The sequence below is a fragment of the Sinohyriopsis cumingii genome, chromosome 9, assembly GCF_028554795.1.
Source record: "Sinohyriopsis cumingii isolate HCF-2022 chromosome 9, ASM2855479v2, whole genome shotgun sequence".
Classification (NCBI taxonomy): domain Eukaryota; kingdom Metazoa; phylum Mollusca; class Bivalvia; order Unionida; family Unionidae; genus Sinohyriopsis; species Sinohyriopsis cumingii.
The window spans coordinates 36,344,257-36,372,063 of NC_142969.1; the positions used below are offsets into that span (position 1 = coordinate 36,344,257).

Here is a 27,807-nt window from a genome sequence, read left to right on the forward strand (position 1 = left end):
AACCTAAATTGTCTCTAATTGGAAGTGTGTGACCTAAGATTTGTTGAAAAACAAATTAAGCCTGTCTGATAGCTTGATCAAAAATAGATTTCTATAGCATACCCCTTCCCCAGAAAGGAAACTATTATGTCCATTATCTCCAGGTGAAATAAAATGAATACCCCGGCTCTAGAAGAATATTTTATCCTCTTCAAGTCCTCCAAAATTTAAGAATCAATTGTATATAATATATGCTAAAGGTTGTTCTATATCTGAATCATATACACCAAATACATTAATAATCATAACTACAATATATATATATATATATATATATATATATATATATATATATATATATATATATATATAACGAGAGCAATTATTGATATTCACCGCTTCGACTCCAATTTTTGGCATACATGATAGAACATTTCATCGAAATTCCCACTGTTATCTTTATCTTTCTCCCGCTTCCCCCAGTTCCCTCCTCTCCAAAGTTCTTTGCAATGAAGAACACATATACAAAAAGGGTAAACTGTGGAGTGAGAAAGAACATAAAAGAAACTGATTTCGATGAAAACCATGTATTTGAACTTGCACAGAGTATCCTACAAAGTAACCCTAGTCTATATAATAATATGTGTACAGGGTCCAGGCAATGTTTGTTCAGTGTTAACCTATGCTAATGATACAAAAGGACAAAGATCATATTTAATATTTCAATGACACAAAGCCTGCTCCCCCTCTCTCTAGAAGAAGAAGAAGACAAAAAATAAAAATAAAAAGAAAGAAGCAGCCTAACAATTTCCAGCAAGACTTAACTGCTTCTGAACTATATTTTATAGTGGACACACTTCAAAGTAAAAGAAAGAGTTAACTTCCTCCGGGAATGCACAACTTCTCCTGCAGGACTCCAAGTACATATTAAATGGAAGTGGGGACCGGATATTGAAATAGGTCATACAAAAAGGAGCAAATTTGGATTTGTAGAGCCATAATTGGTTGATGGTGAAAAGTAAAATATTTGTTCAAGAATCTTTGGGAGTTTATCATAACTGTAAATGAAAACACAAGAATTAGAAAAAAAATGCTCTTGTGATGCAATTTAAACTTTAAAACACATGTTTTAAAAGACTTGTAAATGCAAATAATATATTAAAATCGCCTTCATGTGGTTTCCTTCATTCAGAAGCTAGATTTATACTGACTTATACATTTGATCATGATTAGTTAGAAATTTAAATTTATTGAAGTTTTAATATGATGGTGTTTCCATATATTTACCGTGAGAACTGAATAAGTACCGTGGGTCCGGGAATTACGATTCCATGATTTGGAATCATTTATGATTGGTTTTCTATGAAGTCTGACACTTGTCATGCAAAGACCCTTTGCTGGTTTTGTCATGAAATGTGTTTGAAATTACTCGATTTTACAATTGTGAAGCTGAAAATAAGAAAAAAAACAATATTTGCATGTATCACCATTAATGTCTGACAGAAGTGTTTTGCAATCGGTCGAACTATTGTTATCATCAGACATATCAAGCATATAAAAGGGTTTGGAGAGGCTTTTTTCTCGAGTCAATTCCACCTCGCCCCCATCCTCATAAAGTTTGCTTTAGATTGAATTTCCAAGGGGAAAATTGACATGATTATTTTTCTCCTAAAGTAACTATAAAATATGGATGGGTTGCTCTACTCTCTTTTGCCTCACATATAAATTGAATAGTTATCTTACGACTACTTTTACTTAGTTTGATTTACTCTTTTGAGTGATAGTTGCTTTGTACAAGTATCAATATCTCTTCTAGTGCCCATGATGCCCTGTCTCTTTTCCTTTATGTCATAATTAGTCCTGCTGCCACATTTGAAATCGAAAGAACAAATATGCTATATTTTTTTGGGGCGAGTGATTTATTTCAGACTGAAGTGGATCTAATACACGTCATGTATGACATCATAAAGGCTTAAACGTTTCAAGAAAGGGTGAAATGTACATATGACATAATATATTGTAACAGAAAGATATGACACGAAACTCGTATTTCGCATATTACCTTTCGTTTTTGGACATTTGGTTAATACATTTCAAGGGATGTGTGTGTGTGTGTGTATGTGCGTGTGTGTACGCAATGGTAAATAACAAAAAAGTAGAATGTATTCGGAATATAAATTACACTAGGGAGCAAAATCACAATAGAGGGATTTTACTTTGTCAAAAGTAGACCTAACCCTAATTTTGTTTCTTTGTTGCTTTTCTCTATGACTATACAGTGGAATTTCCTGGCGGGAAGGGTGCATTCGGACGTATGCATGAGGTTTTGCATATAAGTGTTAAACGCCTTGTACCTGTCTAAAGTAAATGCAGTAAATGACACAGTGTCATTACAAATTCATGTACATTAACGCGCCTGTACCTATATCCAATTTACTGAAACAAATAACTAGTTACAAGTTAACATTATTTGGTGGATTGAGCCTTCTCTTGAAATATGTTTAAAGTGATTTTAAGGTAGATAAACCTTAGCCTTGAATAATATCTCACTCATATACAAGCCGTCTTTAGTTATTTTCTAAATCTTGTCATCACAGCAGGTATGATACCTCTTTAACTGTCTAGTTTCAGTTGTTTTTGTAGTGCTCTATAAGATTATGTGTAGTAGCCAAGGTCACACATATAGTGTCATTCTTAAACGAAAATGAAAGAAGCTCAAGTAACAGAAGAAATGAGAGGATTACCATTTATACAAACATACAACAACAACACCAAACAATTATATATGCATTCAATAAACTATATGCGCAATTTTTAATTCGTAAGACATCAAATTTTCACTGTAAACCCACCCACTGCCGGGGTGTCATTCAGTATTGGAAACCTTCATTGTCATCTTCTCATCCTCGTATTCTCCTCCTCGCAAAAACATCATAACAACTAGCACTACCGATCTTCGGTTGATAGAGCTGGAGTGTCTAAGGACTGCATATTAAGTACGACAACTCATTTTATTCCCTAGGCTGAATTCAGAATTTAAAAAATTGTATTGTCGGCTGCTCATCGTCGTGAAATATCACACCAAATACAATAACCACAATCAGTCAATCTTGATTTTGAACAGGTTGCAAATAAAACTCGCTGAAGTGATGCGCAGACAGTCGAAAGAATGTATGGACGGACGATCCAATAAACATGACCAATTGCTTGCATCAGTGTGTATATATAAAACGGTAGTTTTATTTGAATGCTTTTGAATTTTCTTAATGCATTGTTTGTGCTAAATTAAAATCAAACATGCACCTACATTTTGTTAAGTAATATGGTCAATCGTTAAGCTCCATGATAATTTTCTTTAAGAATGTAACATTTCACTCATATTATATTTAGGGATATCACTCTGCACTCTGTATGTTGTATAACTGTACCTATCTTAATTTCTTTATGACTTGGTATTGGACAAATGTTGTGTATCAGATGAGAGTTAATTACCGGCCGGGCCGTCTTGACTGCGTATCTGCCACGCTAAAATGGATTCATATCACAATTATTACTTCCGGTTCAGTACCTGTGAATATATAAGTACATTTTTAATATTCATCTCTTGCCCTCTCATGTTGTGGTGATAGAAGAGATAGGTTTAGGCATTAATGGTACTGATGTATAGGTTATTGTTTATTCATTAGGATTTGAGCATTGTGATGTGACTGACAATGTATATGATTATTTGACCCAATACACGGTTCTTTGTTTAAAGTCTAGATATGCAAAAAGAAAAATATAACGCCGGTTAAACTATGACAAGAACTGCTTCGTGAGTTTAGCTTTAAAGATACTTTAGATCAACATATGATGTATTAGGATTTGGACACAGTGGAAAGTTTAGTACTGATAAATAAATGAAAAAATTATATAGGATAAATATTTGTGATCTAAGGTCTGTTAAGGCCTGTGTCATAATGGTTTAAATCGGTACCATTATTAAAGGTAAACACATGAGGTTTGGAGCTTTTTTGTGTAAATTCACTTTGAAAATATAAATATGGAAAAAAATAATTTTTAAAAAAAAGTGAATTAAAAAATATATAATTCTAACGCTTTGCAAAAGAAATACACACATATATAGAGCATTTGGGCTTGATACTCGTCAGTAGGAGAATGTACGAAGTCTAACACCTTGTGCAAGTTGCAATGGTGGATAGCTGGGAAATTCTGTCAGAAAAAATATCTTTCAAACTCAGAATGAGGCCTTTGTTCAAAACATATGAATACACGTACCTTCGGTTCATTGTTAATATTTGTTATGGGTCCAATCAGTTAATTTTTTTTTGGCTACGATGGGGTGATTTCTGTTATTTTGCATTTAGTAATTATTTATAAACATAGTTCTATGGTATTTACTGAGACGATAGAGTTGAAGACCCTAATGTAGAGCCTACTCATGTTGTCTCCTAACCATTTATAACTGTCAGACAATTTAAAATTTAACAAAATATTGATCAAAGGGATAAAATATATTTTCATCAAGTCTAATTAGCTTGGATGCAAGAAAACATCAAAATGAAGTAAGTCTAACACAAAATCCATTCCTTTTTATCGTTCATTTTGGTTAAGATATTGATGAGACAAAGTTCAGCATTGTGACATAAACTGGTATCCCATTATAACGAACCAGTTTACTTCATGCATTATTAATTCCTAATATTATTTGTTAACTGCCACTCTAAATATAACACTCGAAAATTTCAAAATCGATCATATCAATTTATTAATTATATTAGAATATATGTGATCAGAATTTCACATTCCATAGAGGATCGCATTATAAATATAACTGATCCGTTAGGCACATATTAGGCTGTATTCACTTACAATATCCAAAAATATATGGCAATATATTCTAATTTGGTACATGGACATATTGCATTATTGAAGCATCAGCTGATATCACATTATATTAAACCATTCCACTTAATCCATCTTAATTGATACTCTTAAAGATACACTTAAATGTTCAAATAATTTAATTTAGCTTTTACAGCTAATAATATTACTGATTTCTATATCATATATTATTCTATGAAATAGTTTTATTTTAGTTATTTCGGTTATTGACATTTATTAATTCATTCATTTAGTGCTTGGCCTGTGCTATAATACTTTCTCCATTCATAAATCAGGGTTGTTGCCAAGTTCGCGCCAACAACTGACTCGGTCGAAGCAGGCAAACGAATTAGTTGAATGCATGTTTTGTCAACATCACGCGATCTAGAGATTAAATTTATGCTGTAGAGATATTATGCACGTCGTGGTTATTGATTGGCTCAATAACTAAAAATTTATCAGACCATTACTGTTAAGATATTTCACAATACCCAATACATTGAATATCTGGAATCTTCTGTAGTGATTCAGACGTGTTGACTTTATGTGCATATAGCAGCTATATAAGAGAGGTAAATACTTCTCATTCTTCAATTATTATCCGTCTTGTAAAAGCCACAAGAGAAACTTTGATTTATTTATAATTTGTTCGTTGAAAATGCATAAAGGAAGATTATAACAACTGCGTTAAAAATGGAATGCATAGCAGAATATAATTGATATAAAAGCCTTGTTCACGGCTAATACAGCACATCTCATAGTATGATTCCTTTTCCCAGAAAACATATCCTTTTTACACTTGTAATCAGATCTTCATGTGTATCACAATATTCAGACTGTGTCGACTCGTGTGAAGAGCCAAATTTGTATCACTATTGCATTTACCCTCATACACAACAAGTTATTTTTTTCACAGAGCTGGACAGCAACCCTAATTTTGTACAGTATGTTAAAATATAGATTTTTCTCGCAGGATGGTCAATCTCACCTCCAACCACCTTGCACAAGTTTCCCTGGATTGCACTTCATCAGGACAAACATTGATAGATGATATTTTCCCCTTAAGAAGCTATATATATAAAAGATGAATCGGGTTAGGGTCAGATTGCAATGAAAACAAAACGAATGATAATGAAAACACGATGTTTATTTATAGATGCTTAAAGTCAGAAAAATCTCAAAACTCGTACTTATAAATTTCAAGGCTGGCATTTTAACACAACGATGCGCACTGAATTTAAATAACTGAACAATAACTGAAGTAATATAACAAAAAATGATACAGTTCTTAACTGGAATGAATTGTAAGGTGTAGCATAAAACAAACAGTCAACATTAATAAATGAAATTGATCAATAATTAAGCACAATTACAGTTAATTACTCAACGAAAGAAAAGTGAATTTCAAAACGGTGATATTGTTTCTCTCAAACAGTGATAACTGGTTTTGTAGAAAATTGACAATTTTCCACTGAAATAGTGGAATCGATTAAACTTAATTGGGATATATATATATATATATATATATATATATATATATATATATATATATATATATATATATATATATTGCAGCGTTCAGTGGATAACCCCAAGGTAATTTCAGCCCCACCGCTCAGCCCAATGGTCAAGGAGTCGCCACAAACGGTCCGCACCTCACGGTCTGCCTGAGGATCCGTAAAGCAACCTCTTGTTCTCTGCAGACCCATTGGTCCTGAAGCTTTGGTTCCTCACAACGAGAAACCACTATCTTCCTCAGAACCAAAGTCACCACCTAGTGCAGCACGCCGGGTATAGCACCGCGGTTAAAACAACACCGTCAGTACCGTGCAGACCCAAATATACAGCTTAGCTCTGTCACTATCGATCTATCACTCCGTCGCTTCTTCACCCGTTAAGCCCTTCACTGCTTTCAGCTCCACACCACTTTCCACTGAAAATATATTATATAAATCTGTATAATATTAGTGACACTACTATGTGTGTAACATGCAATAACGTACGTGAAGCATGTGGGTAAGTGGAGTTGAACATTGAATAAAAATAATACCATCTGGACTGCCGTTTCAGGTTATAATGATAATCAAGTTCATATGAGAACCTGTATCTGACGAGAATCTTACAGAACTTAAAGTAAAGTTCTATCATCCCTTAATTCTTGCAACAGTAATGAGAATTCACCCCTTCTGTAAAGATTTATACAGGTGAACATGCCTTTAAAATGACGGCACATGAACGAGAACTAGATAGATATATAGACAAATAGATCGGTTGGTCGATCGATCGATAGATATATATGGATGGATGGGTGGGTGGGTGGATGGATGGGTGGGTGGTTGGAACGATGGATGGATGGGTGGATGGATGGATGGATGGATAGATGGGTGGGGGTGGGTGGGTATATGGATGATGGGTGGATGTGTGGGTGGATTGATAGATCGTATTATCATCAAAGCACGAGGATGATAACAATAATTCAAGACCTTTCAAAATGAATGTACACGCAATTATCATACATTTCAACCTTCGTATGTTTACCCATTGTTATATAATAGAATTATTTCTGGCGCGGGACTCAAAAAATTTAGATCTTTCATCTGAATACGTGCATACACGGATTGTTGCATTCGTGGGAGTGTTTGAATGTTTAATGAATGAAATAGGCAAATATTATTTTTACATACAACCCCCACCCCCCGCTTCAGAAATTTCAAACACAAATCTGTTTTATTTCATCTGTATAGCTGATTAGTTTGTTTCTACATTGATCTTTCATGCCGATAATAGTATAGTCTCATATCACATATCTCACTCCATCGTAAAAAAATAAATAAACGTACGACATCATGCGTACAATCTTCTACAGTTGAATCTAAGATTCAAGAGATTCGCTGGTTTGTTCTTTTTAGACTGAAAACCGCAAATTGATGACTAAATTCCACCTGCTTATGACACACGTTTGCTTTACGATCAGAGATTTGTCAGCGATTGTTTCCATGTAAGGGATTTATTACAGTTAGCTGGAGAATACACTAAATCAATGTCACAACGACGAACGCCGTACATATCCATAATCAGTTTCTCCATTGCATGATGCAGCTGGTGTTGCACTTGTCATCTTAAAATGAAGAAAAATCTCTTTAATGCATTTTTACAATGACATTTTTGATAAAGTATCTCTCTCTCTCTCAATGAACTTATCATTAAAAATTAGTTTTGTTTGAAATCATCATTAGCAGTTGGTGTGATTTGGCTTGGTGTTTTATGCAACACAACGAAAGAGCGAATATGATATACATGTTTATATTTATGCCAAGATACATACATACAGTACATCTTTTTAAGGCGTTCAAGTTGTCTAGATGACTTTCGATACTAATTTAACCCCCGTAGTAAACCTATGGAGTCACAAATGCTATTAAAAATTCAATAACGTTTGAATGTTTAACAAAGTTTAAGGTAAACGCTGTCACACCCCAGCGATATTACTCGACAACTATGGAGACTGTTAAGTATTAACATGATTTCCACTTTAATTACCGCAGAGCACAATAAGAAAGTAAAGTCGAGCAAACAAGTACCTATCTCAGATTTGTTAATTCCTTGCTCATAATTAAAACAATCAAATAATAATGAAAGAGAACATGTATAATTAGTAATTATTCAACAATTAGTAACGTCATCTGGATGATATGGTACTTTATTTTCGCTGAATTATCATTGAACTTATTAACTGCCATAATTAAGAGAAGAACAGACGATCAGGATGAAGATTTTAAACCGAAGTCAAAATGTTATAATTGCAATGCCAGTAGCAGGTACAAGAAAGTAACATTTCCATTGGTCAGAATGTTGCCACGTGATCAAAACGAATTGCGTTCATTTCTGTATGAACTGTAAGGAGAACTACTTTTCGACTTCTATAAATAGAGTCATGTGTACAGCATAAGATAAACACCGCCAGTTAAAGCAGACATGAAGTAAGCATTAAAGAAATACAACATTCTAACAAACAAACAAAAAATAATTAAAAAAATGTGGCTTCCATTGGTTGAAGGACTGGTATTATGATGACCTTATTGCGATCAAGCTGGACATTCCAAGTGCTATAAATAGCTACGTAACAGAAAAACCACAAACATGTATTACTACGCTCAATTAAGATTTCTGTTTTTTAATGATGCAAACAAAATAACATAACAAATAATTAAAATTTCAATTATAAGAGTTTAACGTTGTTTTTTCTGAGTTCATCGTGGTATAAACTGTCAGTTGCCGACTCACACAGCTTACATAACGCCCTTCGGGCGTTATTTGCCGTGTGAGTCGGCAACTGACAGAACGGTTGAACCATTTATCATGAATGGGATGCGTGAAAACATTGAGCACGGCGTTTTATTGCCAGTGATATTCCTTCATGACAGACGGGTTGTAGGACAGCAATAAAATAGATTTTACCAGTAGTTATAATTTATATAATTTGAAAGTGAGCCAGCTGCTCAAACATATCATCCCGATTGATCATAAGTAACTGAGAAAAACATGTCAGAATGTTTAAATATCACCCGTTTTTGACAACATGACCAAGGTTTTGGATTTTGAACAAAAGAGAAATACCACTGACGTAAGTTTGACTGTTTTGAATGAATGATAGGAAGTATATATTGTACACACTTGAATATAGAAAATCTGGTTTGCTAACAACGTTTCAGACATTCATAGACACATGCACATATAAAGTGAGAGAGAGAGAGAGAGAGAGGGAGGGAGAGGGTGGGAGGAAGAGGTGGTGGAAGTTGTATGATGACAGTTTTGCGTTTTGCGCTTTATAATTTTCTTAACTGATAAACGAACCTTGGTCGGACAGACTATTGAACCAAATCACAACAGACCACGTGTGCTTCATGGTATTGAATTGTACCGAAAGAAAGGTTTTACCTTATATATGTTTTCACTACCGTATAATCATTGAACGTATTTAACATAGGTATCATGCGTATTTTTATGATACAAGTCTATTACGGGTTAATTGCATATTAGGCTCCAGAGCGAGTATACATTTGGTACTTTGAATTCAGGGAAATTTTGATATGTAATTTTTCTTTGGGAACACTGTTCCCTACTAATGTATTTGGCAATAAAATGTAATGAGTCGAACTTCTTGCATATTCTTATTTATCTACACCAATTTATTTCTTACCTGGACACACTTACACACATCAATTTCTTATTTCATATGTTCCTCGTTTCCGTCATTCAAATTTCCTTCCTTTTTCATTTTTTCTTTTCTTTTCATTAATATTTGTTGCTTTTGACTATTTCGTCTTTTCTTTTCTATATTTCATTTTTTCATTGACCATTGTTTGTTTTCTCCCGTCTGTCACCAGATGCATTGCATCACAATACGTACATGTTCTGTACCTTCACTATTTAAGTAACCTTTCCACTGCACATAAAACAAAGGACACGACGTTTCTACAGAATCACTAATAATAGATACCATAATGTTGATACAAGAAACGCATTAAAGCGTTTCCTATATACTATAGTTTGCAATCCCAGTCACCTTGAGTATTAGATAGACTCACCTGAGAATGAGTGTTGGAATGCTTTATTATTTGTGTTTTGAGAGTTATTCATGGACGATGTGCCTTCAGTTAACCATTCAAAAATATTATAAGTTGCTTGAGCTTTGGGAGTAAGGGTAGGGGAGGGAAATCAATATTAATGAAATAGTTTCATTCTTTTTACTCGACCAACTGTATATCAAAGGCCATATTAGCAAACCTGTTGTTGGCCAATCACAAGTTCAAAAGAAAATAAGCAGATGCAACACTCGCACAGTAGATTTAGAAAGATATCATTGTAATTGGCATCACTGTTAATGCACACATATACTTAAGAGTATTCGTCGGTTCATACACTCTTTCTTCTAGATGTGTATTTTTATTGTGCAAAAATGAAGTTTTTAATTGATTGTCATGTATTCCTTAAAATTTACCTTGGAGAATCATGGATGATTTAATCCATTTAATATATTCTTAACAGCTAAGACATGAAGAAACGCGTTATAATAACTGTAAATACTTTTCCCGCCCCAGCTCCCAAATTTACATGTTATTGCCTGTGTAATTCGAATCATTTCGATTTGTCAGCCAGAATGTGTCAATGTTTTCTTTTTTTTTTCTTGGAAAGGCACAAAGGCGAAATCGAAAGAAGAGAAAATGTGTAGTGGAAATATTTGCCATATTGGCATACCCATTGTACATAGGGCTTCATTTTTGCAGCTGAGTGCTGAGATAATACTCGTTCAAATCTAGCTTACGCATATCTCAAGACGGAATGTTTAATCATATATTTATTGAATGTCATGAAATGTGATTAATGTTTAATTTATGTATTCAGTTATGCAGTATGGCTATCTATCAAATGGCGGTCATCAAAAGGTTGATAACTTAAAATAATTCAACTGGAACGAGGTAGATTTCGTAAAGGTATGTAGGTTACAGTGTATGTTCTCTATTCCCATCTCCAGTAATTGTAGTTGTTTGATAACAACAAAGTACTCCATTTGTTTTCTTAAATTGACCATTTGATAAATGTTTTATCATAGAAATACCTATTCTTGATCCACACGTATGTTGCTTAATATTCCACGCGCCTTGAAGAATGAATGGTTGAGGATGATTTGCATAAGGGGACATTTGTTGCCCAAGATATTTTTGCTCCAGTCTATTTTTATACGATTTTTCTCGATTTCAATATATTTATGCATCTGTAAATTTTCTCCTAGCTACGCCTCTTTCTTTGTTTGAAAATCGCGTGAAAGTGAACACTTTTCTGGGAAAATGGATTATTAATGGTTATGTTTGCTAGCTCATTGAGATGTTATCCTGGGACATGTTAGTGGCATTTAACATAAATATCTTTTCCTACAACGAGCTTAGTGCATGGTTGAAAATATGACATTTTTGGAGTTTTTGCAGAAGGGTTTGAATGATTGCATCATGATTAAACATGCTTAGAAGAGAGTTAATGAGAATATTATTATATTACAACATCACTTACATTGTCTGATTAGAAATATGCTGTCTGTAAGTTGATTATCTCGCTGTTAGATTTGAGAATGGGTGAAGTCACGCGCTATACCGTGCGTTCTGAACAAGATGTATTTACTGCCCTCATAGTACTTTTCTCTATTTTCTCTATGCTTTGCCACAGGTATGTGAGATTTTAAACACGTTGCTATATTATTACAATGCCATATTAAATATATTAATACAATGCTACATCAATACAGTGCTCGCACGATGTGATGAATAATCGTAGCAGCAGAGAGGGCGAAAAGACCAAGCAAAAAAAAAAGGGTCCAATTGCCGAAATAAGCCTTCCTGATAAAAGATTAAAATGACTTAAATGACTTTAAAAATAACAAAAAAACTACCACGTTGAGGATTCCCTCTCCAAGATGTTAGTTCATTTTACTATTTATTTTTTTCGCTGACTGAAACCTCGTCAAGATAGGCGCGAATATATTATGAAATTGAACCAACTTGAAGACGCGCCCTCTCTGCTGCTATTAACCAAATATTTTATCAAGACCCATACGATATCTTGTTCTGGGATCATGTAAAAATTTGTTGTTATTAATCCGTGTGGGGTTGACTGTGCTCGTGAAAAGAAGTTTTTAAATTTAATTATATCCATTTCACCGCCACACCAAGTTTGATGAATATTTCGCATCGTATACGTATCGATTCCATTAAAGACATCTACTATATTGTACAGTTATCTCTGATCACTTTTGGTATTTGTGTGTATCGCTGAGTAATATAAATCACATCAGTGTTTTTATGTGTTCCTCGAGAAAAAAATCCTAGCTAGATTTGATTGTTTGTTCAGCATCACATCATCGTATACAACTAAGTTATTAATAAATCCGTCTAAATCATCAACACTCGGCGCTTTATCAATATCATTGATGAATTCAATGACGTTATCACCACACTCATGAAGCAATCTGGCGTTTTCATTAAAATCTTTAAGTACATCATAACATCTCTGATCATCAACTGATGGGGCTACCAAATACAACTTATCCCACTTGAATCTCATTATCAGATTAAGTAGCAATTGAGCCTTACCCGATCCAGATGGAGCTATTATTATGATTCTAATATAATTTGGTAGCGCTGGATGGTGTTTAACCGGCTTTTTCTTTCGTGTCGCTGAGAAATCAATTATATCCATATTATATAAACAATATGAGTTTATTTTGTTTGCGCTGTAGAGCTAAAATTCTAACTAATGATCTATCCACTGTTACAACAAAAAATAAAAGAATAGCATACGGTGGAAGATGTGCAATATGTAACAGGAAGAAATTTTCGTTTTTACCCAGAATTCAACGTTAAGACGGTGGTGATATTGTTTCATTAGTATCAAAGTTCCCAGGAACCCCATGGGCTCAATACCCTGGAGAAAAACATCTACCAGGATATAACTATTGTGGTCCTGCTACTCGACTTGATATCAGGCTTGACAATCAAGATCAACCAAAACCAGGTGAATATCCCATACATGATATTGATAAAGCATGTCACGTTCATGATGTGGCTTATAAAAATAAAAACCTACTAGATATATTGCAGACGTGAAGATGATTCATTCGCTAAATTCCATAAAAAATAAAAATAGAGAATCATTAGATTATTGGTTGGTAAGATCCGCGATGAAAAGTAAACTGGCGTTAGGAGCTGGTAATTAATTAATCTATTATTATAAATGGAATCAATTTATTATAGTCCAAGGGGATACTGGAGAGGTAGACCAGCAATTAGTAAACTCGCTGATGCAGCAAATGTCACTCGTTCTGCCGCCGCACCGTGGTTATCACGACAAGCAATATGGCAAATGTAGCTATCACCATCGAAACGAATTCAGTACGCACATTTCGATGTTAGTGCTCCTAATAAAGTTCATCAAGCAAATATTTTGTTTTTACCGCACGATAAAAAACAAATTTGGAAGACGTCAAATAACGTACTAATACACATTAACTGTCATTGACGTTGCAAGTAGGTATAAAGAGGCAGAACCATTATCAACTAAAACAGTGACTGAAGTTTCTTCTGCGTTTGAACGAATTTATCAAGGAGGATCTGGACCACAAGCTGGTCTACGATGGCCACAACTATTACTGGTTGAACCTGGCAATAATTTCTTGGTCAAGTATTACGCTTGATGAAGCGACATAATGTCAAAATCAGACGAGGGCATACTGCAATTCATCGTGATCAAGCAACTGTTGAACGATTTAATCGAACACTTGCTGAGCGGTTATCTGGATATCAATACGCAAAGAAAATAATTCAGGATACGAGATCTCGAGAATCGGTTGCAAGATTACCAAGTGTGATAACTGCGTTAAATAATGATTACTCGAACAACCAACATGAAACCCATTAATGCAATTACCAAAAAAACATATACCCGTACAACGACAAGCTTTTTCAGCGCAGCCAGCACTAGGTAATGTTACCCTAAGATATTTATATGAGCCCGGTGAACTTGAAGGTGGTAAAAAAGAACGACTGATCCTATCTGGAGTATTATGACGCACAATATATCTAGTGTAACAAGATCTACTGGTAGACCCACAATCTACAGATTAGATTCAACTGCTCCTCAACGCGGATTTACATGTGAACAATTACAGGTGATTCCTGATGATACACAATTACCACCGCGATCACTTAACTATCACCTCGACGTCAATTACACTCAAGGAAGGTCAACACATATTTTTTCGTGTATGACCAAGACTACTATCTTTTCTGTCTACGGTGAATTGTCTTGGATTATTTCTCGAGTACTGCCAAAACATTATTCAATTACAACTTGCACAGTACAACTCGCACAAGGATTATTCTGCTGTTGTTTCAGCGCTATGATAAATTCAACTTCAAGGTCAAAGTCGCGTTTGTTTTTTGTCACACTGTTTGTAACTAATTCTTTTCTTATTATATCACTATCATCGAGGACACCGCCAGTGGTTTCTGTAATGTCAATGACAATTATCCGCAGCTGAGATATTCTTCTGTCTCGAGACACTGCAAGATAAACTAAATTTGACCATTCGATAAGATCATCGACGATCCAAACTCGCGTATCAGAAATAGTTAACCCTTGAGATGAGTGAATTGTCATCGTGTATCCTAGCGTCCACGGAGATTTATTTGTTTTTAGCGCATCTTAAACAATATTGACATCAACTAAAACAATATCATTTAAGACAAAATTTTCTTTCTCGGTCTGTCCTGGTATATCAACGTCAATATTTTGCCGTCGCGTATCTGCTGGTCGATAACACAGCGGCACTGGCAATTCTGAAAACTTTTCTTTACGTAACATAAATAATTGTTGTTGAAGTGTATCACGAACTATCTTTCTACTTGCAACTATTAAATCATTTGGTCTCCACGTTTGCAGAAAATCGTTCATGGAAGTTTCAGAAATTATTTCACGCATTATTTCACATTGAAAAGTGAGCTGCAACTGACGGAACGGTGAAGCAATTATTTAGTAATTGCTCGGTATTCTCTGTTGAAAATTTATGCGCCAGAGTTTTCATTTCTTCGTGGAGAGATTCTTTACGATATATTTCGCCGTTAGGTTGTACAAATTGATCATATTTTTCATCATCTGAACTTTTAAATATTTAAATAGCCATAGTGACACAGGATCGTTTTTTCTTATTTCATTTATAAAAGCAAACATACCTTTCCCAGAGTTCTCTGGGGGTCAAAATCTTACAGTTCAATCTCGTGGAAACACTGTGACTGCGCTGGTCCACGCGTGAACATTATGTTCAACGATATTTATCGGAGCTCCTTTCGATTTATATTTCGATTCGTACAATACTTCTCCTGTTATTGTTTTTACTTTTTACAATTTATTTTTGAAAAGTTCCTTGGCCTCAGATTATCAACACTTAGTTTTTCATTTATCGGATAGATTCCATATATAACTGCCGTTACAGGATACGCTCGCTCATAATACGTTTGTCAATATCAGTCAACATTCCTGATTTGGAATTTATACTCAGTATGGCAAATTTTTCATTATGATGGACAGGATCATACTTGTTACGGATAATCCAATTATCTGTTTCTGTTAGCACTACAAAATTTACTCCGAAAAATATTTTCGATTGTCAAGGTAGTTAATAATCGTTGCCGCTCGTTTGTCGTTCATCGTAGCATCGATGACGCCGTCTTTGACAGAGTCAAGGCGTATAATTTTGAATGTTGACTATACGTGAGGTGCGCCATCTGTGCGAAATTATTTCTTGACGACGTGAATTTTATTAATCAAACTTTTTTTCGGATCAACCAGATTTTTTATTGGCAAGTCAGGAGATATTCTGTCAAGATTAAGTTTATCTTTAGAGGGCTTGATATTGGATAATATCTCAAATTCGTTCATATTATAATCAAGACAAACAATTAAATTGAAATATTACATATACAGTGTCTCAAGCAAGAGATAAATGCCGATGGCTGATGATAGGCTCATTGACTCCTTGTAATAAATCTTGTATAAAAGAATTCTGCGGATATCATTTGCAAGGCATTCGTAATGGAAGTTTAGGACCAATACCGTGTCTGCGATGTGGTGTTGGAAGTAGCGGAAAACACAGTTGTGTGCACAATGTGGTGGTAAAAGATACAGAGAGCTTAAAGGATATTATGATAAAAAATAATGAAAGTGACAGGGCTATAAAGTGTGTGGATTATCATATAAGTTCTGAAAGAAATCATTTAGGCAAATTATGATTTAAGCAAATGGTATTACATATATGGAGCAAAATATTGCTAACCCCACAAGCCAAGAGTTTGTGAAACATCCAATAATAACGAACTACGAAGCATTTCGTGATGGTGTGATTAGACACTGTCGACTAAAAAACCTTTGTCAGTTTTATCACTAATACTGGTTTTCTCATGTTTTAATTCGAAAGGAAGATAAAGTATCACTGTCACCGATTTATATTCGAATGTTTCAACGGATTGATCGAAAAAGGTCTTGTGATCGACCACATCAGCGGTATAAGAACAGATAATATTTTTTTCCAATTTACGAGCTATCATACAAAGTAAGAATTGTAGATTTGGAAACACTGGCTGTAATGATAAGAGCACAAAAGCAATTGTATCCACAAATTTAGAGACTGGCGAAGAAAAAATATTTTTATCGACATATGCAGCTGGCAAATATTTTGATACTTGCAGGTTTTTAATACATTCTGTAGCAAAAAATATACAAATCAGCGTTTTCAAAAAAAATATAAACAAAAATTCATTTTCCATTATTGCTAGAGATAACTGTCAAGCTAAACTATCTCCGGTAGTTATGCCTCTTATATTCATTAACCATTTTATTTAATTTCTTTTTTTTTTGTTTATATGGTACATCGCTAAAATCTGAAGTTTTTGTAAATTTCAGCGTTATCGATGGGAGATAACTCAGTTAAGGATAAATCATGCGATTAGAATTACCTTCCTTAACTGTGAGAAATCAACGTATTACTCGTAAATAAATATCTTTTTGTGGTTAAATCTCTCTTGTCGTGTATTTATAAAGTCAGTTGAGACAAAATTTAATCCGTAATATTGTAATGTTAACTCGACAAGCCGTACTTGTTTGATTCCGTGTTTAATTTTCGGTTTGTCGAGAGTGGCTTACGGGAAGAGTGTCAGTTATTTCCCTTGTACTTTTATATCAAGTAACGTCAGTACGTTACGTGTAATCATTTCTTAAGGGAAATATTATACTTTTTAAGAAACAACATTTTTTGTTTATTATATCCGTCCGGTTTCCTGTTTCATCTTTATTGTTTCTGCGATTATAATTAAAATAACAAAACAGCGAGTAGCCACACCGTTTCCTGAATTATATTCAGGTACATATATTATTCAGAAATAACTAAGTTTGCAAATATGACTTGTTAAGTCTAAATCCGTTCATACAGCGTATTTGTTCTAAATTCGTATGTTCAGGACTAAATTCATGTTGCATCTTGCTATCCAACTGAGAAAAATACGAAAAATATAAATTTATAATGATTTCTTCAGTGACATATATCGTGATGATTTTTCTCTGTTAATAAAAGTTTCGGAAAGGTTATATCATGAAGTCTGGCGCGGGACAACTGTCCTATGAAAACAGTGTATTATGAAAAATAATTAGTACACGGCTAATTTTAAAATGATTTCTAAAACATATATCTGTCAGATGCTTCCGTAGCTCATTGCTAAAGCATAGAACTGTGATACTCAAGGTCTGGCGATTGAGTCCCATGACTGACAACTATCGGTGATTGCGCATATTTCGCGATTTTTATGTATAAAATTGGGGGCTCCGACCAACTTCGAACCTCAACAGAAAGAAACCTCCTCAACACGTCAGACAACTTGTTGGGTGCTCATTTTGATATGGTAGGGTGTATGCAGAAATCTGTTGAGCGTAAAGAATGGCTCCCGTATATGTTGTGCTGTCCTTAGAATTAAGTTAATTAAGAATTATGTACTTTGTCGTCATTTACTAAACACGCCCTCTTCAGCCTGCTAGACTGTTGTTTGACAGGTTAGGAGCACATAAGTGGTTGTGTTTCGTGTGCTCTGAACTTACTAGAATGTGGTGGCAAGCTAAGAATTCACATGGGGGTTGTGTTGTGTAAAATATTTCGTGCCCTCTGAACTTACTAGAATGCGGTGGCAAGCTAGATAGAGGTTCACATGGGATTTGTGTATTTTTTAATTTTAAATATATATTATATACTGTATAATGAACTATGAAAATATCCATGATATTATTTCTGCTATTAAAAAATTAGAGAAAATACGGATTAATATATCTGATGAACTGAATCCTGAAAAAATTTGTTCTGATTTTGAAATATTACAAGAACGTAAACATGAAGGTGGACAAGTTCGTAAAACGAATTCAAACGGTGATGTTTCAGTCGCTAGCTGCAGTAAATGATAACGAGGTAGGGAATTTTTCCCTCTCTCTCTCTCTACCGCAGAAAAAAATTAGATCACAATTATCCCGTGAACACGAAGCAAAGGAAACAATTAATACTCGCATAAGAAAATTAAGAACAAATGTCAGCAAATAACTTCGTTACAAATGATACGATCTAAAGTAACTTCGTTACTGATGAAACGATTGAGTGAAAGTGAAAAATATTGACTGTCTCTTAGCACGTGTAATCTTTCAGATTTTTTCGAAATATTTTATTATCATCAGAAATATTTTGTCATTATTCTGAAGTGTTTATTATCAGAAATATTTTATTATTATTCCGAATTATTTATCATCGGGATATTTTATTTTTTGTTATTTTGAATTATTTTTCATAGAATTATTTTATCATCATAAGAAATATTATCATCAGAAATATCATCATAAGAAATATTTTATTATTATTCCGAATCGTTTTTTATCAGAAATATTTTATCATAAGAAATATTATCATCAGAAATATTTTATTCTTATTCTGAATGATTTATTATCAGAAATATTTTATAACTCTGAATAATTCCGATTTATGTATTGTCATCAGAAATAATTTATTATTATTTTTCTGAATTATTTATCATTAGAAATATTTTATCATCATAAGAAATATTATCATCAGAAATATCATCATAAGAAATATTTTATCAGATTATTTATTAACAGCAATATTTTATTATCATAAGAAATATTTTATTATTATTCTGAATTATCATCATCAGAAATATTTTGTTATTATCCAGAATTATTTATTATCAGAAATATTTATTATTTTTCTGAATATTTCATTTTCTTATTTCACGCTAATCATTAAGATCAAAGATCTATGATCTTATATTTTATTTATAATCAATTCTGCTCCACGCAGGTCAATTACGTGTCCCAAATGACCAGTGAGTTTGAAATTTATTCGTGATAATATATTATTATGACACCATAGATAAACAGGATTGGTTGGTTCTTGCACGATCAAATCCCCAGGAGGTACTTGCGGAGAGAAGATGTATAAAATGTATCCTTGCTGAGTCTGATTTAACTTTGCAAGATCTATTTGATAGATGCCATCAATTACATCACAAACAAAATTAACCGCGATCGTTGGTGCTATATTGACGTTTCCTGGTGAGATATGACGACCGCCTCTCTGTGGATCATTGTTATGTTTGAGAATAACCGGAGGTGGAGCTAATTTTCTCCATGCCTCGATAATTTTAGGAAAGTTCTCACTGATGAAATTGTTGAACGATTTATTTTAGCCCGTCAGTACCAAATCCCGACAATGTGGAGACTAATAATTCCGCCTCGGTTACTCCATAATGGTCGAGGTAAATTTGTCTCACTGATTTTGCTGTTCCTCTATTATACTTACTACCATGTATCGCCTCGGTGATGATCCGATTAGAGAATTCAAGGTCCCATACAATCTGATTCTGATATTTTATCGAATCAATATTCTGCTTCTTTAGATCATCATTAGGATATTCTATGATATATTTTTTGAACGATTGTAGGAATATTGAATACATGTTCATGTACTCGGTTTTGATATTATCAGAAAAGTTTATAAAATCTTTCTCATAGACGATATCAGCAGAGGTTTTTGGATCATGATCGATAATTCGAAAAGGTATCGAAGGATCTTTTTTCGTCAGTTATAATATATTTGTCTGATTTAACCCATGGGTATTTTCTTCGATATTTTGGAGTTACCATGGATCTCTTTTCATCTGTGATAAATTCGTTTAACTTTTTGGTGAACATCGTACTAGGCCCGCAACGTGGATAATTTACCATCTACGGCGCTGTAGTTAACGTCAACGCATTTTTTTTTTGTTATGGCATCTTCGTCGGATGTTGGATCTTTTAAAATCACTATCTTATTTCCGTTCATGCAGAGTTCGCCTGTCATTGTGTCGCCAGTGTTTTTCAAACGATTAGCAACGCTTCTGGCAATTTCATTTCTGATGGTTGCAAACGATGCACTTGAGTCTCTGATTCAACCACCTTCTGTAAATACTGGAATGGTATCCGTGACCGCACCGAGTACTCGTCGAACTATATCATTCCATTTGATGTTGCTCGTTTTTAAAACACCGTATTTATCCTGAAAAACAACTACTTCATCTCGGTCAACTCCAGCGAGATTCATGATATCAGCATGTTCATCTTTAGTCGCGTACGTCGACATATCAATGTCATCTTTTTTTCTTTACACTGGTAGAAGAAGATCTTCCGTAAATATCAACCATTGTAATTTAAGATCTGTTTAAAACGAAGCCATTACTTGTATCATCATGCACGACCTTATGAGGTGCATTGGAAGACTTTGATATAGCGTTAAGTACATTAATTACTTCACGGCCGCATATTGGAGGATCTGTCATTGTTTGTGTTTGTAGCGTTGAATACCAAACTTTTGCGTGAAGTGGCGCGACATACTTGATAAACTCACGCGGTGGAGCTAACCCGTACGAATCGAAATAAACTATTCCACGTGTATCAACTACGCATGATACCTAATGAATACCAGGTCCTGAATTATCATCAAGATTAATAATACCCGTTTCAATATTGTTTGGTCTCTGTGCTAATTGATCTCGAATAAAAACACCGCTGAACTTTTTTATTTTTAGATGTTTAACAGCATCAAGTAAATTAAAATTTGATACTGGAATAATTAACGAAGTGTTCCTGGAAGCCTTAGACCTCTTCCTCGATGATATCCTGGCAATCTTAGACCCAGTCCACGAGTGGACCGCACTCTTTTTTAATCCTTTTCTTGTGTCTTTCTTTAATGCCATTCCAGCAGCGGTTTTAACAGTACCTAATGCGACTGCTTTATCTACGGCAGGAGCGGCTGAGGCTATCGAGGCTGGAATAGTCGCGAGAAGTGGAAAAATATCACCTGTTTTAATTGCGTCTTTAATCGGACCCGCAGAGAGTTTATGTTTGACGTCTGTTTTTAATTGTTTAGCGCTGTGGAAATGTTTAAGTTGACGTTGTGATAATGATAATTTATTTTGACCAACCGTGATTTGATCTCGCTTAAGTGATATTTTCATTCCGCAGTCCTTTGCTGAATTTGAATAAAGTTTTTTAAATCTAACCAGGAGTCAGACTAACACTAACGTGATGATATGACATTTTATGATAATACTCGTGGTTTTAAATAACGTGGATTAAAGATTTTTCACTGGTGCATCAACTGTGCGTCTTTCCTCTAACGCCAACACCACACTTCAGACACGGTTTGGAACTAAGTTCACTCTCCGTACACTTTGTAAATGATGTCCTCAGAATTCGTTTACACAAGCTTTGTCACAAGGAGTTATAGAACCTATCATAAGCCACCTGCATTTGTTCTTTGTTGGAACCATTGCATATATATATATATATATATATATATATATATATATATATATATATATATATATATATATATATATATATATATATATATATATATATATATATATTCTATGTAGGTGGAAATTAGGACTAGGTGTAATTAGAGAAGATAAACTATTCTGATTATGAAGTTTAATGTGACGCACATTTTATGTCATAGTTATGTAATCTTTTATATTCATTCACTTCCAATATAAGACCAAAACCCTGTTTGCTGAATCTGTTATCTCCTTATAAAAAAGCATAAAAGATTGAAAATGCCCTCAGTAATAAACAACATGTAACAATGCATATTAGGCTAACCTTTCTTGTTGCAGCTTTGTATTCCATTTTTAAGGACACAATAGGCTGTACATGACAGCCAGTATAACTGAATTGGAGAAGAATCCGCAAAAAATTAATCATCAACCCACAGAAAGCTACTGGCAAGCTTTCTGAGGCTCGAGCCTTATCAGGTTGTAAACTGTGTTAAAACTTGTAAGTATCTTCATAACGCTCCAATAGATATCTATGAGATAAATTTTACTGTCAACAGTTATATTTAATGTATTTCCTTCCTTGACTTACCCCAATTGAAAAAGCTAACAAAGTTATTTCTGCTAAGTTCCAGTCCAGGACCTGTTATTCATTTGATAACTTATTCTTTTTCTATTAGAAGTCTTGTTATATTTCTATACATTTATTCTATTTCCATATGCCTACATGAGCAAATACTCGTAATAACAGGGCAAATACGATCATATAAAGAATAATGGTTTTCGGAGTTACCTCTCAAATGAAAACCTCCATATTTCCACATCAGAAATTTATCATACTGAAGGTAAACACAGGTTTGTGTATGAGAGATAGCACGCATGCCTGTGTGGGCGTGTGTGCATGTGATTTGGATTTTTACCATATTTTTAACAATTTTGTAGTCATATCTCTATGACGTCTGCAGTGTGGCAGTTTATAATGATGTCTAGCCCTGAGACATCATGCCACAGACATGTAGCATGATGTCCCACCCCACCCATTCACATTATCCTGTCACCAGGCCGACCTGTCCTAACACTAACCTCTTGATGTTGAGCGCCGAGTAAGGCAGCTGTTAGTAACATTTTTATAAGTCTATGGCTGGGGTTCTAACCCACGACCTCACACACACACACACAGACATATATATATATATATATATATATATATATATATATATATATATATATATATATATATATATATATATATATATATATATATATATATATATATATATATATATATATATATATATATATATATATATATATGTATATGTATATGTATATATATATATATATGTATATATATATATATATATATATATATATATATATATATATATATATATATATATATATATATATATATATATATATATATATATATATATATATATATATATATATTGCCTTTACACATTTAAAGTGGGGAAATACAGTTCATACACAACACAAATATGGTTTCAAGGAAGGTTACCAGCAGATAATGTTGACGGAAGGATAGAAATGGTTTCATGGATCCATAATACACAATAATCCATCTGTCACAATATCCCTGTACAATGGAAGTGAAGCAAATGATAGTTTTAATATAAATGTAATAACTTAAATGTAATATGCTATAAACAGTTTAAATAGGATCAATAAGTCTCTTAATATTACATGTGATATGATACTTGCATAAGCCTTCATAATCTTCAAATTGGATTTGGTATATTTACTATTATTTACTGTAAGAAAATTTGTGAAAAGTTGCTAGGGTTAGAAGTTAATTCTTCTCTTAAGTTTATGCTTGTAACTATCACATCGTTTAGAAATCAATAGAGTAGCTATTGTCACTTTCTTAAAGTCTTAACTCACAACCATCACCTGTTTTTTTCCCAGGATAACCATATAAAAAAGAGAAGAGATTATATTCCCTGACCATGACAGCAAAAGTTAGTCCCGCAGAGCCTGGCCAGATAAAGAACGTGAGCATTATTAGTTCAAAATTTGTGATTTCAATTTGAAAATATTTACTCTTTATAGTTATATAAAGAAATACCAGATTTGTTTCTGAAGTTTGTAATAGTACATTTTTATGGAAATAATTTAATTGAGACATTAGAGAATCAACTGTATATTCAGTGTGATTGAAATTCCCATACTTCATAGATGTTTTGACTGAAAGGATTTCCAAATGATTTGTTGCATTATGAGGTTTGTTGTGTTCATTGTGTTCACTATCGTGCTCATTTCATTACAGTTAAAATATTACTCAAGAGATATGTATATTTTTGGCAAAGAAATCAAACGGTGTACTCACACTTTAAACTCATGCTATGTTTGGTTGTTGGTCAGCTATACTATTTTATCCATTATGACTTAGTTTTTGTCTTTTTTCAATCAGAATAAGGTAGCAAAAACAATGTGATAATAGCTATGGCAACCAACAATTGAAAATCTTGAAATCATGCTTTATCTAGCCTGAAATTTAAAAGGATTGGATCCTATTTTAAGTTCAGAATCTAGAATGTCTTACAGATAAGTAAATAATTTGGCAAGTTCACATTGGAAAAACTGCTTAGTACATGTAGCTGTTGTCAACAAAATGAGCTGGTAATGTTGCATACACCATATTTTCAAGCAACAGTGTCAATGATACATTCAAGCAGCTTATGACAGAAATTATTAAACATTGTCTCTTCTGGTGTTAGCATAAATTATGTAAGGAACGACTCATAAATTATATATTATATAAATAACACGGAAGATGGACTTTTCTTTAATATTGTGCATTTTTAGAGATTTAGTAGTGACAGTTCAACTTACTCGATGCATGGTTTTGTGATTTGACTTTTACAAAGTGTGTTTTGAATTTCTTTATTTACACTATCTCATTTTTCCCCACGTTAAGTTCTATGCATGTAAGATACATGTTCATTATATTAGTCACATTATTACCAAGACTGGCCTAGTACATAGAGAGCAAAATGTAGCGATCGATCACTTTATCCTTATTTTCAACGAAGGCTTAATTTCAAGGTCAGCTTAATATCACATTTGTTTAATGTCACTATATGGCAGTGGTAATGTTATCAAAAGTGTTGAGTTTTTATATTAAACTTTTCAGAAGTCATATTGACAGTAGAATTGATTTGAAAAAACACCATTTTGGAGTACCTCCTGTCATTTACCTCCAGATTCTTAATGCTCTCGTACAGAAATTTTCTCATGGATTCCGTATGGAATACTTCATGAATCCGTATTGCCTGAAAAAACTTCTGGAATCAGACAATTTAATCCATATCAGTTTCATAAGTACTTCACAGCAAGTGAAAATTCCATATGGAATAAAGTTGCAACTTTAATCCATAAGCACTTTTTTCCATTTGGAAAGCAGGCTCATGTATTATGGTATCAAGGAAAATACTCTCTGAAGAATTAATAACTAAAACTATCTGATCCAAATAGAAAAATTGGTGGGAGTATGAGTACATGTATATGTCAGTGTGGCTGATGTGGAAGGATATAAATTTGAAGAAACACATGTATGTCAGTTTTATTATTTTATTTCCACAGATGTTTAAAAACAGACAAAGACATGCCCAAAAAAGTAGAGAAAATGTAAACATGATCAGAAAATTAATATCTGGTAGTACAAGCATAGATGAATCTTTGGACTTAGAAAATTGTTGCAAGGTGGATCTTGGGCTTGATCTGATGTTTACTCTGAAAAATAATTTGTGTGGCTTTCTATTAAAATATGCTCTGCAAAAATCCAACCCTAGTGAAAATGTGACTTAAATTTCAGCAGAATCACTGAACATTTCTTGACATTCACTCAAATGTCCTTTTTCACTAAAACTATGTTATTTTAGGATATTTTACCAAAATTTCAGAAAATAACAATGAAATTACATATAAGCTTAGATCCCCACACGCACTATCACACTTACACACCTCTCTGCAATATTATACATTTAAGCTTAGATCCGCACACCCACTGTCACTCTTACACACATCAGCAATATTATCCGTACAAGCTTAAATCCCTACACACATTCTCACCTTTACACATCTCTCAACAATAATATGCATATAAGCTTAGATCCCCACACCCACTCTCACCTTTACACAGCTATCAGAAATATTACGTATACAAGCTTAGATCCCCGCACCCACTCTCACCTTTACACATCTCTCAGTAATAATATGCATAGAAACTTAGATCCCCACACCCACTCTCACCTTATCACATCTCTCAGCAATAATATGCATACAAGCTTAGATTCCCACACCCACTCACGCTGTTAGCACCTCTCAGCAATATTATGCATACAAGTTTAACCCTTAAGCTACGACTGTTGCATCTTAGCGTCACCTGTAAATAGCTCCTGAACCCCACTGACACATATATGCAGTGTCGATAAGCCTAGTTTACTACCCCAGTGTCGCGTATGTGCATATAGTTCAGCAGTACTCGAAACCCTAGTGTCATATCTATATAGGCGTGACCGCTATATTAACTAAATGTTTATTAGCTGAAAGTACAGAAGTTTACATATTGTTGATAAAAGTTTTGAAAGGTGAGAGGTTAAATTTAGACATACTGTAAGGGCTTTTATGCACTTTACGAAACACCTGTAGTTGAGATAAACAAAGATGGGTTCTTATTCAGATATGAGCAACTTAAAAAGGGTTCAGCGCAAGAGTTTAATGGATCAATTTTAGAAAATTGATCAAATTTTGATGTTAGTCCCATTTTAACACCAGATGTAAGTGATTTTTAATCAGATGAGGAGGCGAACATAGTCCTGCTTATACAATGGAGGGATGACCTCGCCGTGTTCGAGATCAATGATTTTGATTCTCATGTTGGTTCAGCAGTTGAGCTTGGACCACTAAGCAATGAGAAAGATTTTTTTCTCATGTTTATTCCTGAATGTTTGGTGGAAAATCTTGTGCAAGAAACAAATGATTATGCCAAGAAAATGGGGGACTAAAAGAAAGACATGAAATGGAATGAAATCAGCATCACGGAGATGTGGGCATATTGGAATATACATCGTCATTTATGTATGGATAATGATTGTTTTGAGAGGTACCACTCTCAGCTTTGTAATTAGAGTATGGATTTTATTCATGTTTTTATAAGTACATATGTAAATATTGGATTTATTTTGTGGGATTAAACAGTTTTCATGACTGGAATTTCTTGTATGATGGAATTCAGGAGTATATGGAAATATATGGAAAACAGACACTAATCAAGGTAATATGTTTTTTATTTCACTGAAATCCAGCAAAACTAATGAAATAATGAATATAAATGTCACCATGTTTTTCTTGTCAGTTTCTGTAGTCAGCCTTGATGATGCTCTAGTATTCAACCTATCAACCAGTCTCAGTAATCTCATTAACTGATGTGATAGCACTCAGCAGTAGTGAAACT

General features: G+C 33.7%; 1 protein-coding gene across 1 annotated transcript in view; it reads left to right on the forward strand.

Annotated features, from left to right (window-relative positions):
* The window catches only part of LOC149791554 (transient receptor potential cation channel subfamily M member-like 2), a 206,550-nt gene that overhangs the window by 30,989 nt on the left and 147,754 nt on the right, over nucleotides 1-27,807 (forward strand). The window lies entirely within an intron of this gene.